The 13541-nt window shown below is 43.7% G+C and overlaps 22 non-coding genes across 22 annotated transcripts; 7 read left to right on the top strand and 15 right to left on the bottom strand.

Moving 5' to 3' along the window:
* Positions 1 to 430: 430 nt before the first annotated feature.
* Positions 431 to 502, bottom strand: trnaw-cca (transfer RNA tryptophan (anticodon CCA)). The gene has a single exon. It is a non-coding gene; the product is annotated as a tRNA-Trp (tRNA).
* A 148-nt stretch (positions 503 to 650) lies between these two features.
* Positions 651 to 723, top strand: trnak-uuu (transfer RNA lysine (anticodon UUU)). Its single transcript has one exon. It is a non-coding gene; the product is annotated as a tRNA-Lys (tRNA).
* Positions 724 to 1318: 595 nt separating this feature from the next.
* Positions 1319 to 1391, top strand: trnak-uuu (transfer RNA lysine (anticodon UUU)). Its single transcript has one exon. It is a non-coding gene; the product is annotated as a tRNA-Lys (tRNA).
* Positions 1392 to 2434: 1043 nt separating this feature from the next.
* trnaw-cca (transfer RNA tryptophan (anticodon CCA)) lies at positions 2435 to 2506 on the bottom strand. The gene has a single exon. It is a non-coding gene; the product is annotated as a tRNA-Trp (tRNA).
* A 596-nt stretch (positions 2507 to 3102) lies between these two features.
* trnal-caa (transfer RNA leucine (anticodon CAA)) lies at positions 3103 to 3174 on the bottom strand. Its single transcript has one exon. It is a non-coding gene; the product is annotated as a tRNA-Leu (tRNA).
* Positions 3175 to 3770: 596 nt separating this feature from the next.
* On the bottom strand, positions 3771 to 3842 carry trnaw-cca (transfer RNA tryptophan (anticodon CCA)). The gene has a single exon. It is a non-coding gene; the product is annotated as a tRNA-Trp (tRNA).
* A 596-nt stretch (positions 3843 to 4438) lies between these two features.
* trnaw-cca (transfer RNA tryptophan (anticodon CCA)) lies at positions 4439 to 4510 on the bottom strand. Its single transcript has one exon. It is a non-coding gene; the product is annotated as a tRNA-Trp (tRNA).
* Positions 4511 to 5106: 596 nt separating this feature from the next.
* Positions 5107 to 5178, bottom strand: trnaw-cca (transfer RNA tryptophan (anticodon CCA)). The gene has a single exon. It is a non-coding gene; the product is annotated as a tRNA-Trp (tRNA).
* Positions 5179 to 5774: 596 nt separating this feature from the next.
* Positions 5775 to 5846, bottom strand: trnaw-cca (transfer RNA tryptophan (anticodon CCA)). The gene has a single exon. It is a non-coding gene; the product is annotated as a tRNA-Trp (tRNA).
* Positions 5847 to 6442: 596 nt separating this feature from the next.
* Positions 6443 to 6514, bottom strand: trnal-caa (transfer RNA leucine (anticodon CAA)). Its single transcript has one exon. It is a non-coding gene; the product is annotated as a tRNA-Leu (tRNA).
* Positions 6515 to 6662: 148 nt separating this feature from the next.
* Positions 6663 to 6735, top strand: trnak-uuu (transfer RNA lysine (anticodon UUU)). The gene has a single exon. It is a non-coding gene; the product is annotated as a tRNA-Lys (tRNA).
* Positions 6736 to 8511: 1776 nt separating this feature from the next.
* trnaw-cca (transfer RNA tryptophan (anticodon CCA)) lies at positions 8512 to 8583 on the top strand. Its single transcript has one exon. It is a non-coding gene; the product is annotated as a tRNA-Trp (tRNA).
* Positions 8584 to 8958: 375 nt separating this feature from the next.
* On the bottom strand, positions 8959 to 9031 carry trnan-auu (transfer RNA asparagine (anticodon AUU)). The gene has a single exon. It is a non-coding gene; the product is annotated as a tRNA-Asn (tRNA).
* Positions 9032 to 9179: 148 nt separating this feature from the next.
* trnaw-cca (transfer RNA tryptophan (anticodon CCA)) lies at positions 9180 to 9251 on the top strand. The gene has a single exon. It is a non-coding gene; the product is annotated as a tRNA-Trp (tRNA).
* A 375-nt stretch (positions 9252 to 9626) lies between these two features.
* trnan-auu (transfer RNA asparagine (anticodon AUU)) lies at positions 9627 to 9699 on the bottom strand. Its single transcript has one exon. It is a non-coding gene; the product is annotated as a tRNA-Asn (tRNA).
* Positions 9700 to 10294: 595 nt separating this feature from the next.
* On the bottom strand, positions 10295 to 10367 carry trnak-uuu (transfer RNA lysine (anticodon UUU)). The gene has a single exon. It is a non-coding gene; the product is annotated as a tRNA-Lys (tRNA).
* A 595-nt stretch (positions 10368 to 10962) lies between these two features.
* Positions 10963 to 11035, bottom strand: trnak-uuu (transfer RNA lysine (anticodon UUU)). Its single transcript has one exon. It is a non-coding gene; the product is annotated as a tRNA-Lys (tRNA).
* A 148-nt stretch (positions 11036 to 11183) lies between these two features.
* Positions 11184 to 11255, top strand: trnaw-cca (transfer RNA tryptophan (anticodon CCA)). The gene has a single exon. It is a non-coding gene; the product is annotated as a tRNA-Trp (tRNA).
* A 375-nt stretch (positions 11256 to 11630) lies between these two features.
* On the bottom strand, positions 11631 to 11703 carry trnak-uuu (transfer RNA lysine (anticodon UUU)). Its single transcript has one exon. It is a non-coding gene; the product is annotated as a tRNA-Lys (tRNA).
* Positions 11704 to 12298: 595 nt separating this feature from the next.
* trnak-uuu (transfer RNA lysine (anticodon UUU)) lies at positions 12299 to 12371 on the bottom strand. The gene has a single exon. It is a non-coding gene; the product is annotated as a tRNA-Lys (tRNA).
* Positions 12372 to 12519: 148 nt separating this feature from the next.
* trnaw-cca (transfer RNA tryptophan (anticodon CCA)) lies at positions 12520 to 12591 on the top strand. The gene has a single exon. It is a non-coding gene; the product is annotated as a tRNA-Trp (tRNA).
* A 375-nt stretch (positions 12592 to 12966) lies between these two features.
* On the bottom strand, positions 12967 to 13039 carry trnak-uuu (transfer RNA lysine (anticodon UUU)). The gene has a single exon. It is a non-coding gene; the product is annotated as a tRNA-Lys (tRNA).
* Positions 13040 to 13541: the final 502 nt, after the last annotated feature.

Here is a 13541-nt window from a genome sequence, read left to right on the forward strand (position 1 = left end):
GTAGACCATCAGACTTTTAATCTGAGGGTCCAGGGTTCAAGTCCCTGTTCAGGCGTGCTTTTAATATTCACCTTCCTTCAGAAGCAAGTCTTTCTATAATTGCAATTTCTGTCACTTTCCATGACATGTTCACGTGTGGACAATACAATCCCATAGCCAAAACAGCTTAGTCTGAAAACTTTAGGATTTTTAATCTGAACCTCCAGGTTTAAACTCCCTGTTTGAAGACTGATTTAAGTCTGTCAATCACACAGCATCATCTGATATAGGAATTTGCAGTGTGCCATGCTTTTGTGAGAGACGACTGTCATCTAAAGCATGATCGGATTGGTCGTTGTTTAGCAACATTTGAACTGTAAAGCCACATTGGTACTTGTGCTGATTCATTGACTTCGCTGTGTAAAGGCAGCGATTGCACACATCAAAATTCTGACCACGACGTGATTTGAACACGCAACCTTCTGATCTGGAGTCAGACGCGCTACCGTTGCGCCACGAGGTCTTGGAAGAAAGTCATCTATGGGGGGTATGCCTAGTTCAGATTTCGTTGACTGTATCAATTGGAATGAAGGCCTGTGTCTCTGGGGAAATGTACGATCTGACATGCATCTGCCCGGCAGGTTAGGTGTATGAAAACAGTTACATGCAGAGCCCGGATAGCTCAGTCGGTAGAGCATCAGGCTTTTAATCTGAGGGTCCAGGGTTCAAGTCCCTGTTCAGGCGTCCTTTTAATATTCACCTTCCTTCAGAAGCAAGTCTTTCTATAATTGCAATTTCTGTCACTTTCCATGACATGTTCACGTGTGAACAATACAATCCCATAGCCAAAACAGCTTAGTCTGAAAACTTTAGGATTTTTAATCTGAACCTCCAGGTTTAAACTCCCTGTTTGAAGACTGATTTAAGTCTGTCAATCACACAGCATCATCTGATATAGGAATTTGCAGTGTGCCATGCTTTTGTGAGAGACGACTGTCATCTAAAGCATGATCGGATTGGTCGTTGTTTAGCAACATTTGAACTGTAAAGCCACATTGGTACTTGTGCTGATTCATTGACTTCGCTGTGTAAAGGCAGCGATTGCACACATCAAAATTCTGACCACGACGATATTTGAACACGCAAACTTCTGATCTGGAGTCAGACGCGCTACCGTTGCTCCACGAGGTCTTGGAAGAAAGTCATCTATGGGGGGGATGCCTAGTTCAGATTTCGTTGACTGTATCAATTGGAATGAAGGCCTGTGTCTCTGGGGAAATGTTCGATCTGACATGCATCTGCCCGGCAGGTTAGGTGTATGAAAACAGTTACATGCAGAGCCCGGATAGCTCAGTCGGTAGAGCATCAGACTTTTAATCTGAGGGTCCAGGGTTCAAGTCCCTGTTCAGGCGTCCTTTTAATATTCACCTTCCTTCAGAAGCAAGCCTTTCTATAATTGCAATTTCTGTCACTTTCCATGACATGTTCACGTGTGGACAATACAATCCCATAGCCAAAACAGCTTAGTCTGAAAACTTTAGGATTTTTAATCTGAACCTCCAGGTTTAAACTCCCTGTTTGAAGACTGATTTAAGTCTGTCAATCACACAGCATCATCTGATATAGGAATTTGCAGTGTGTCATGCTTTTGTGAGAGACGACTGTCATCTAAAGCATCATCGGATTGGTCGTTGTTTAGCAACATTTGAACTGTAAAGCCACATTGGTACTTGTGCTGATTCATTGACTTCGCTTTGTAAAGGCAGCGATTGCACACATCAAAATTCTGACCACGACGTGATTTGAACACTCAAACTTCTGATCTGGAGTCAGACGCGCTACCGTTGCGCCACGAGGTCTTGGAAAAAACTCATCTATGGGGGGGATGCCTAGTTCAGATTTCGTTGACTGTATCAATTGGAATGAAGGCCTGTGTCTCTGGGGAAATGTTCGATCTGACATGCATCTGCCCGGCAGGTTAGGTGTATGAAAACAGTTACATGCAGAGCCCGGATAGCTCAGTCGGTAGAGCATCAGGTTTTTAATCTGAGGGTCATGGGTTCAAGTCCCTGTTCAGGCGTCCTTTTAATATTCACCTTCCTTCAGAAGCAAGTCTTTCTATAATTGCAATTTCTGTCACTTTCCATGACATGTTCACGTGTGGACAATACAATCCCATAGCCAAAACAGCTTAGTCTGAAAACTTTAGGATTTTTAATCTGAACCTCCAGGTTTAAACTCCCTGTTTGAAGACTGATTAAAGTCTGTCAATCACATAGCATCATCTGATATAGGAATTTGCAGTGTGCCATGCTTTTGTGAGAGACGACTGTCATCTAAAGCATCATCGGATTGGTCGTTGTTTAGCAACATTTGAACTGTAAAGCCACATTGGTACTTGTGCTGATTCATTGACTTCGCTGTGTAAAGGCAGCGATTGCACACATCAAAATTCTGACCACGACGTGATTTGAACACGCAACCTTCTGATCTGGAGTCAGACGCGCTACCGTTGCGCCACGAGGTCTTGGAAGAAAGTCATCTATAGGGGGGATGCCTAGTTCAGGTTTCGTTGACTGTATCAATTGTAATGAAGGCCTGTGTCTCTGGGGAAATGTACGATCTGACATGCATCTGCCCGGCAGGTTAGGTGTATGAAAACAGTTTCATGCAGAGCCCGGATAGCTCAGTCTTTAGAGCATCAGACTTTTAATCTGAGGGTCCAGGGTTCAAGTCCCTGTTCAGGCGTCCTTTCAATATTCACCTTCCTTCAGAAGCAAGTCTTTCTATAATTGCAATTTCTGTCACTTTCCGTGACATGTTCACGTGTGGACAATACAATCCCATAGCCAAAACAGCTTAGTCTGAAAATTTTAGGATTTTTAATCTGAACCTCCAGGTTTAAACTCCCTGTTTGAAGACTTATTTAAGTCTGTCAATCACACAGCATCATCTGATATAGGAATTTGCAGTGTGCCATGCTTTTGTGAGAGACGACTGTCATCTAAAGCATCATCGGATTGGTCGTTGTTTAGCAACATTTGAACTGTAAAGCCACATTGGTACTTGTGCTGATTCATTGACTTCGCTGTGTAAAGGCAGCGATTGCACACATCAAAATTCTGACCACGACGTGATTTGAACACGCAACCTTCTGATCTTGAGTCAGACGCGCTACCGTTGCGCCACGAGGTCTTGGAAGAAAGTCATCTATGGGGGGGATGCCTAGTTCAGGTTTCGTTGACTGTATCAATTGTAATGAAGGCCTGTGTCTCTGGGGAAATGTACGATCTGACATGCATCTGCCCGGCAGGTTAGGTGTATGAAAACAGTTTCATGCAGAGCCCGGATAGCTCAGTCTGTAGAGCATCAGACTTTTAATCTGAGGGTCCAGGGTTCAAGTCCCTGTTCAGGCGTCCTTTCAATATTCACCTTCCTTCAGAAGCAAGTCTTTCTATAATTGCAATTTCTGTCACTTTCCATGACATGTTCACTTGTGGACAATACAATCCCATAGCCAAAACAGCTTAGTCTGAAAATTTTAGGATTTTTAATCTGAACCTCCAGGTTTAAACTCCCTGTTTGAAGACTGATTTAAGTCTGTCAATCACACAGCATCATCTGATATAGGAATTTGCAGTGTGCCATGCTTTTGTGAGAGACGACTGTCATCTAAAGCATCATCGGATTGGTCGTTGTTTAGCAACATTTGAACTATAAAGCCACATTGGTACTTGTGCTGATTCATTGACTTCGCTTTGTAAAGGCAGCGATTGCACACATCAAAATTCTGACCACGACGTGATTTGAACACGCAACCTTCTGATCTGGAGTCAGACGCGCTACCGTTGCGCCACGAGGTCTTGGAAGAAACTCATCTATGGGGGGGATGCCTAGTTCAGATTTCGTTGACTGTATCAATTGGAATGAAGGCCTGTGTCTCTGGGGAAATGTTCGATCTGACATGCATCTGCCCGGCAGGTTAGGTGTATGAAAACAGTTACATGCAGAGCCCGGATAGCTCAGTCGGTAGAGCATCAGGTTTTTAATCTGAGGGTCATGGGTTCAAGTCCCTGTTCAGGCGTCCTTTTAATATTCACCTTCCTTCAGAAGCAAGTCTTTCTATAATTGCAATTTCTGTCACTTTCCATGACATGTTCACGTGTGGACAATACAATCCCATAGCCAAAACAGCTTAGTCTGAAAACTTTAGGATTTTTAATCTGAACCTCCAGGTTTAAACTCCCTGTTTGAAGACTGATTTAAGTCTGTCAATCACATAGCATCATCTGATATAGGAATTTGCAGTGTGCCATGCTTTTGTGAGAGACGACTGTCATCTAAAGCATCATCGGATTGGTCGTTGTTTAGCAACATTTGAACTGTAAAGCCACATTGGTACTTGTGCTGATTCATTGACTTCGCTGTGTAAAGGCAGCGATTGCACACATCAAAATTCTGACCACGACGTGATTTGAACACGCAACCTTCTGATCTGGAGTCAGACGCGCTACCGTTGCGCCACGAGGTCTTGGAAGAAAGTCATCTATGGGGGGGATGCCTAGTTCAGGTTTCGTTGACTGTATCAATTGTAATGAAGGCCTGTGTCTCTGGGGAAATGTACGATCTGACATGCATCTGCCCGGCAGGTTAGGTGTATGAAAACAGTTACATGCAGAGCCCGGATAGCTCAGTCGGTAGAGCATCAGGTTTTTAATCTGAGGGTCATGGGTTCAAGTCCCTGTTCAGGCGTCCTTTTAATATTCACCTTCCTTCAGAAGCAAGTCTTTCTATAATTGCAATTTCTGTCACTTTCCATGACATGTTCACGTGTGGACAATACAATCCCATAGCCAAAACAGCTTAGTCTGAAAACTTTAGGATTTTTAATCTGAACCTCCAGGTTTAAACTCCCTGTTTGAAGACTGATTTAAGTCTGTCAATCACATAGCATCATCTGATATAGGAATTTGCAGTGTGCCATGCTTTTGTGAGAGACGACTGTCATCTAAAGCATCATCGGATTGGTCGTTGTTTAGCAACATTTGAACTGTAAAGCCACATTGGTACTTGTGCTGATTCATTGACTTCGCTGTGTAAAGGCAGCGATTGCACACATCAAAATTCTGACCACGACGTGATTTGAACACGCAACCTTCTGATCTGGAGTCAGACGCGCTACCGTTGCGCCACGAGGTCTTGGAAGAAAGTCATCTATGGGGGGGATGCCTAGTTCAGGTTTCGTTGACTGTATCAATTGTAATGAAGGCCTGTGTCTCTGGGGAAATGTACGATCTGACATGCATCTGCCCGGCAGGTTAGGTGTATGAAAACAGTTTCATGCAGAGCCCGGATAGCTCAGTCTGTAGAGCATCAGACTTTTAATCTGAGGGTCCAGGGTTCAAGTCCCTGTTCAGGCGTCCTTTCAATATTCACCTTCCTTCAGAAGCAAGTCTTTCTGTAATTGCAATTTCTGTCACTTTCCATGACATGTTCACGTGTGGACAATACAATCCCATAGCCAAAACAGTTTAGTCTGAAAATTTTAGGATTTTTAATCTGAACCTCCAGGTTTAAACTCCCTGTTTGAAGACTGATTTAAGTCTGTCAATCACACAGCATCATCTGATATAGGAATTTGCAGTGTGCCATGCTTTTGTGAGAGACGACTGTCATCTAAAGCATCATCGGATTGGTCGTTGTTTAGCAACATTTGAACTGTAAAGCCACATTGGTACTTGTGCTGATTCATTGACTTCGCTTTGTAAAGGCAGCGATTGCACACATCAAAATTCTGACCACGACGTGATTTGAACACGCAACCTTCTGATCTGGAGTCAGACGCGCTACCGTTGCGCCACGAGGTCTTGGAAGAAACTCATCTATGGGGGGGATGCCTAGTTCAGATTTCGTTGACTGTATCAATTGGAATGAAGGCCTGTGTCTCTGGGGAAATGTTCGATCTGACATGCATCTGCCCGGCAGGTTAGGTGTATGAAAACAGTTACATGCAGAGCCCGGATAGCTCAGTCGGTAGAGCATCAGGTTTTTAATCTGAGGGTCATGGGTTCAAGTCCCTGTTCAGGCGTCCTTTTAATATTCACCTTCCTTCAGAAGCAAGTCTTTCTATAATTGCAATTTCTGTCACTTTCCATGACATGTTCACGTGTGGACAATACAATCCCATAGCCAAAACAGCTTAGTCTGAAAACTTTAGGATTTTTAATCTGAACCTCCAGGTTTAAACTTCCTGTTTGAAGACTGATTTAAGTCTGTCAATCACACAGCATCATCTGATATAGGAATTTGCAGTGTGCCATGCTTTTGTGAGAGACGACTGTCATCTAAAGCATCATCGGATTGGTCGTTGTTTAGCAACATTTGAACTGTAAAGCCACATTGGTACTTGTGCTGATTCATTGACTTCGCTGTGTAAAGGCAGCGATTGCACACATCAAAATTCTGACCACGACGTGATTTGAACACGCAACCTCTTGATCTTGAGTCAGACGCGCTACCGTTGCGCCACGAGGTCTTGGATGAAACTCATCTATGGGGGGGATGCCTAGTTCAGATTTCGTTGACTGTATCCATTGGAATGAAGGCCTGTGTCTCTGGGGAAATGTACGATCTGACATGCATCTGCCCGGCAGGTTAGGTGTATGAAAACAGTTACACGCAGAGCCCGGATAGCTCAGTCAGTAGAGCATCAGACTTTTAATCTGAGGGTCCAGGGTTCAAGTCCCTGTTCAGGCGTCCTTTTAATATTCACCTTCCTTCAGAAGCAAGTCTTTCTATAATTGCAATTTCTGTCACTTTCCATGACATGTTCACGTGTGGACAATACAATCCCATAGCCAAAAGAGCTTAGTCTGAAAACTTTAGGATTTTTAATCTGAACCTCCAGGTTTAAACTCCCTGTTTGAAGACTGATTTAAGTCTGTCAATCACATAGCATCATCTGATATAGGAAATTGCAGTGTGCCATGCTTTTGTGAGAGACGACTGTCATCTAAAGCATCATCGGATTGGTCGTTGTTTAGCAACATTTGAACTGTAAAGCCACATTGGTACTTGTGCCGATTCATTGACTTCGCTGTGTAAAGGCAGCGACTGCACACATCAGAATTCTGACCACGACGTGATTTGAACACGCAACCTTCTGATCTGGAGTCAGACGCGCTACCGTTGCGACACGAGGTCTTGGAAGAAAGTCATCTATGGGGGGGATGCCTAGTTCAGATTTCGTTGACTGTATCAATTGGAATGAAGGCCTGATGTGTGCAATCTCTGCCTTTACACAGCGAAGTCAATGAATCAGCACAAGTACCAATGTGGCTTTACAGTTCAAATGTTGCTAAACAACGACCAATCCGATGATGCTTTAGATGACAGTCGTCTCTCACAAAAGCATGGCACACTGCAAATTCCTATATCAGATGATGCTGTGTGATTGACAGACTTAAATCAGTCTTCAAACAGGGAGTTTAAACCTGGAGGTTCAGATTAAAAATCCTAAAGTTTTCAGACTAAGCTGTTTTGGCTATGGGATTGTATTGTCCACACGTGAACATGTCATGGAAAGTGACAGAAATTGCAATTATAGAAAGACTTGCTTCTGAAGGAAGGTGAATATTAAAAGTACGCCTGAACAGAGACTTGAACCCTGGACCCTCAGATTAAAATTCTGATGCTCTACCGACTGAGCTATCCGGGCTCTGCATGTAACTGTTTTCATACACCTAACCTGCCGGGCAGATGCATGTCAGATCGTACATTTCCCCAGAGACACAGGCCTTCATTCCAATAGATACAGTCAACGAAATCTGATCTAGGCATCCCCCCCATAGATGACTTTCTTCCAAGACCTCGTGGCGCGACGGTAGCGCGTCTGACTGCAGATCAGAAGGTTGCGTGTTCAAAACACGTTGTGGTCAGAATTTTGATGTGTGCAATCGCTGTATTTACACAGCGAAGTCAATGAATCAGCACAAGTACCAATGTGGCTTTACAGTTCAAATGTTGCTAAACAACGACCAATCCGATGATGCTTTAGATGACAGTCGTCTCTCACAAAAGCATGGCACACTGCAAATTCCTATATCAGATGATGCTGTGTGATTGACAGACTTAAATCAGTCTTCAAACAGGGAGTTTAAACCTGGAGGTTCAGATTAAAAATCCTAAAGTTTTCAGACTAAGCTCTTTTGGCTATGGGATTGTATTGTCCACACGTGAACATGTCATGGAAAGTGACAGAAATTGCAATTATAGAAAGACTTGCTTCTGAAGGAAGGTGAATATTAAAAGTACGCCTGAACAGAGACTTGAACCCTGGACCCTCAGATTAAAATTCTGATGCTCTACCGACTGAGCTATCCGTGCTCTGCATGTAACTGTTTTCATACACCTAACCTGCCGGGCAGATGCATGTCAGATCGTACATTTCCCCAGAGACACAGGCCTTCATTCCAATTGATACAGTCAACGAAATCTGAACTAGGCACCACCCCATGGATGCTTTTCTTCCAAGACCTTGTGGCGCAACGGTAGCGCGTCTGACTCCAGATCAGAAGGTTGCGTGTTCAAATCACGTCGTGGTCAGAATTTTGATGTGTGCAATCGCTGCCTTTACACAGCGAAGTCAATGAATCAGCACAAGTACCGAAGTGGCTTTACAGTTCAAATGTTGCTAAACAACGACCAATCCGATGATGCTTTAGATGACAGTCGTCTCTCACAAAAGCATGGCACACTGCAAATTCCTATATCAGATGATGCTGTGTGATTGACAGACTAAAATCAGTCTTCAAACAGGGAGTTTAAACCTGGAGGTTCAGATTAAAAATCCTAAAGTTTTCAGACTAAGCTGTTTTGGCTATGGGATTGTATTGTCCACACGTGAACATGTCATGGAAAGTGACAGAAATTGCAATTATAGAAAGACTTGCTTCTGAAGGAAGGTGAATATTAAAAGGACGCCTGAACAGGGACTTGAACCCTGGACCCTCAGATTAATAGTCTGATGCTCTACCGACTGAGATATCCGGGCTCTGCTTGTAACTGTTTTCATACACCTAACCTGCCGGGCAGGTGCATGTCAGATCGTACATTTCCCCAGAGACACAGGCCTTCATTCCAATTGATACAGTCAACGAAATCTGAACTAGGCATCCCCCCCATAGATGAGATTCTTCCAAGACCTTGTGGCGCAACGGTAGCGCGTCTGACTCCAGATCAGAAGGTTGCGTGTTCAAATCACGTCGTGGTCAGAATTTTGATGTGTGCAATCTCTGCCTTTACACAGCGAAGTCAATGAATCAGCACAAGTACCAATGTGGCTTTACAGTTCAAATGTTGCTAAACAACGACCAATCCGATGATGCTTTAGATGACACTCGTCTCTCACAAAAGCATGGCACACTGCAAATTCCTATATCAGATGATGCTGTGTGATTGACAGACTTAAATCAGTCTTCAAACAGGGAGTTTAAACCTGGAGGTTCAGATTAAAAATCCTAAAGTTTTCAGACTAAGCTGTTTTGGCTATGGGATTGTATTGTCCACACGTGAACATGTCATGGAAAGTGACAGAAATTGCAATTATAGAAAGACTTGCTTCTGAAGGAAGGTGAATATTAAAAGGACGCCTGAACAGGGACTTGAACCCTGGACCCTCAGATTAATAGTCTGATGCTCTACCGACTGAGATATCCGGCCTCTGCTTGTAACTGTTTTCATACACCTAACCTGCCGGGCAGATGCATGTCAGATCGTACATTTCCCCAGAGACACAGGCCTTCATTCCAATTGATACAGTCAACGAAATCTGAACTAGGCATCCCCCCCATAGATGAGATTCTTCCAAAACCTTGTGGCGCAACGGTAGCGCGTCTGACTCCAGATCAGAAGGTTGCGTGTTCAAATCACGTTGTGGTCAGAATTTTGATGTGTGCAATCGCTGCCTTTACACAGCGAAGTCAATGAATCAGCACAAGTACCAATGTGGCTTTACAGTTCAAATGTTGCTAAACAACGACCAATCCGATGATGCTTTAGATGACAGTCGTCTCTCACAAAAGCATGGCACACTGCAAAATCCTATATCAGATGATGCTATGTGATTGACAGACTTAAATCAGTCTTCAAACAGGGAGTTTAAACCTGGAGGTTCAGATTAAAAATCCTAAAGTTTTCAGACTAAGCTGTTTTGGCTATGGGATTGTATTGTCCACACGTGAACATGTCATGGAAAGTGACAGAAATTGCAATTATAGAAAGACTTGCTTCTGAAGGAAGGTGAATATTAAAAGGACGCCTGAACAGGGATTTGAACCCTGGACCCTCAGATTAAAAGTCTGATGCTCTACCGACTGAGCTATCCGGGCTCTGCATGTAACTGTTTTCATACACCTAACCTGCCGGGCAGATGCATGTCAGATCGTACATTTCCCCAGAGACACAGGCCTTCATTCCAATTGATACAGTCAACGAAATCTGAACTAGGCATCCCCCCCATAGATGAGTTTCTTCCAAGACCTCGTGGCACAACGGTAGCGCGTCTGACTCCAGATCAGAAGGTTGCGTGTTCAAATCACGTCGTGGTCTGAATTTTGATGTGTGCAATCGCTGCCTTTACACAGCGAAGTCAATGAATCAGCACAAGTACCAAAGTGGCTTTACAGTTCAAATGTTGCTAAACAACGACCAATCCGATGATGCTTTAGATGACAGTCGTCTCTCACAAAAGCATGGCACACTGCAAATTCCTTTATCAGATGATGCTGTGTGATTGACAGACTTAAATCAGTCTTCAAATAGGGAGTTTAAACCTGGAGGTTCAGATTAAAAATCCTAAAGTTTTCAGACTAAGCTGTTTTGGCTAAGGGATTGTATTGTCCACAAGTGAACATGTCATGGAAAGTGACAGAAATTGCAATTATAGAAAGACTTGCTTCTGAAGGAAGGTGAATATTAAAAGGACACCTGAACAGGGACTTGAACCCTGGACCCTCAGATTAAAAGTCTGATGCTCTACCGACTGAGCTATCCGGGCTCTGCATGTAACTGTTTTCATACACCTAACCTGCCGGGCAGATGCATGTCAGATCGTAAATTTCCCCAGAGACACAGGCCTTCATTCCAATTGATACGGTCAACGAAATCTGAACTAGGCATCCCCCCCATAGATGAGTTTCTTCCAAGACCTTGTGGCGCAACGGTAGCGCGTCTGACTCCAGATCAGAAGGTTGCGTGTTCAAATCACGTCTTGGTCAGAATTTTGATGTGTGCAATCGCTGCCTTTACACAGCGAAGTCAATGAATCAGCACAAGTACCAAAGTGGCTTTACAGTTCAAATGTTGCTAAACAACGACCAATCCGATGATGCTTTAGATGACAGTCGTCTCTCACAAAAGCATGGCACACTGCAAATTCCTTTATCAGATGATGCTGTGTGATTGACAGACTTAAATCAGTCTTCAAACAGGGAGTTTAAACCTGGAGGTTCAGAATAAAAATCCTAAAGTTTTCAGACTAAGCTGTTTTGGCCATGGGATTGTATCGTCCACAAGTGAACATGTCATGGAAAGTGACAGAAATTGCAATTATAGAAAGACTTGCTTCTGAAGGAAGGTGAATATTAAAAGGACGCCTGAACAGGGACTTGAACCCTGGACCCTCAGATTAAAAGTCTGATGCTCTACCGACTGAGCTATCCGGGCTCTGCATGTAACTGTTTTCATACACCTAACCTGCCGGGCAGATGCATGTCAGATCGTACATTTCCCCAGAGACACAGGCCTTCATTCCAATTGATACAGTCAACGAAATCTGAACTAGGCATCCCCCCCATAGATGAGTTTCTTCCAAGACCTCGTGGCACAACGGTAGCGCGTCTGACTCCAGATCAGAAGGTTGCGTGTTCAAATCACGTCGTGGTCTGAATTTTGATGTGTGCAATCGCTGCCTTTACACAGCGAAGTCAATGAATCAGCACAAGTACCAAAGTGGCTTTACAGTTCAAATGTTGCTAAACAACGACCAATCCGATGATGCTTTAGATGACAGTCGTCTCTCACAAAAGCATGGCATACTGCAAATTCCTTTATCAGATGATGCTGTGTGATTGACAGACTTAAATCAGTCTTCAAATAGGGAGTTTAAACCTGGAGGTTCAGATTAAAAATCCTAAAGTTTTCAGACTAAGCTGTTTTGGCTAAGGGATTGTATTGTCCACAAGTGAACATGTCATGGAAAGTGACAGAAATTGCAATTATAGAAAGACTTGCTTCTGAAGGAAGGTGAATATTAAAAGGACACCTGAACAGGGACTTGAACCCTGGACCCTCAGATTAAAAGTCTGATGCTCTACCGACTGAGCTATCCGGGCTCTGCATGTAACTGTTTTCATACACCTAACCTGCCGGGCAGATGCATGTCAGATCGTAGATTTCCCCAGAGACACAGGCCTTCATTCCAATTGATACAGTCAACGAAATCTGAACTAGGCATCCCCCCCATAGATGAGTTTCTTCCAAGACCTCGTGGCGCAACGGTAGCGTGTCTGACTCCAGCTCAGAAGGTTGCGTGTTCAAATCACGTCGTGGTCAGAATTTTGATGTGTGCAATCGCTGCCTTTACACAGCGAAGTCAATGAATCAGCACAAGTACCAAAGTGGCTTTACAGTTCAAATGTTGCTAAACAACGACCAATCCGATGATGCTTTAGATGACAGTCGTCTCTCACAAAAGCATGGCACACTGCAAATTCCTTTATCAGATGATGCTGTGTGATTGACAGACTTAAATCAGTCTTCAAACAGGGAGTTTAAACCTGGAGGTTCAGATTAAAAATCCTAAAGTTTTCAGACTAAGCTGTTTTGGCTATGGGATTGTATTGTCCACAAGTGAACATGTCATGGAAAGTGACAGAAATTGCAATTATAGAAAGACTTGCTTCTGAAGGAAGGTGAATATTAAAAGGACGCCTGAACAGGGACTTGAACCCTGGACCCTCAGATTAAAAGTCTGATGCTCTACCGACTGAGCTATCAAGGCTCTGCATGTAACTGTTTTCATACACCTAACCTGCCGGGCAGATGCATGTCAGATCGTACATTTCATAGATAGGGCTCTAACTCCTTTAGCCCCACAATGAAATAGGGTGCAGGCCAGGCAGCAGGCTGTTAGCCAACCTGCCAGCTTAGTGGAGTCTGCCAATAGCACAGTCAGTGTAGTCAGCTCAGCCATACCCATTGAGACTGTGTCTGTGCCTCGACCTAGGTTGGGCAAAACTAAACATGGCGGTGTTCGCCTTAGCAATCTTATTAGGATAAAGACCTCCTCCATTCCTGCCATTATTGAAAGAGATCGTGATACCTCACATCTCAAAATACGGTTACTTAATGTTAGATCCCTCACTTCAAAGGCAGTCATAGTCAATGAACTAATCACTGATCATAATCTTGATGTGATTGGCCTGACTGAAACATGGCTTAAGCCTGATGAATTTACTGTGTTAAATGAGGCCTCACCTCCTGGTTACACTAGTGACCATATC

This window comes from Salvelinus fontinalis, chromosome 3 (assembly GCF_029448725.1).
Source record: "Salvelinus fontinalis isolate EN_2023a chromosome 3, ASM2944872v1, whole genome shotgun sequence".
Taxonomy (NCBI): domain Eukaryota; kingdom Metazoa; phylum Chordata; class Actinopteri; order Salmoniformes; family Salmonidae; genus Salvelinus; species Salvelinus fontinalis.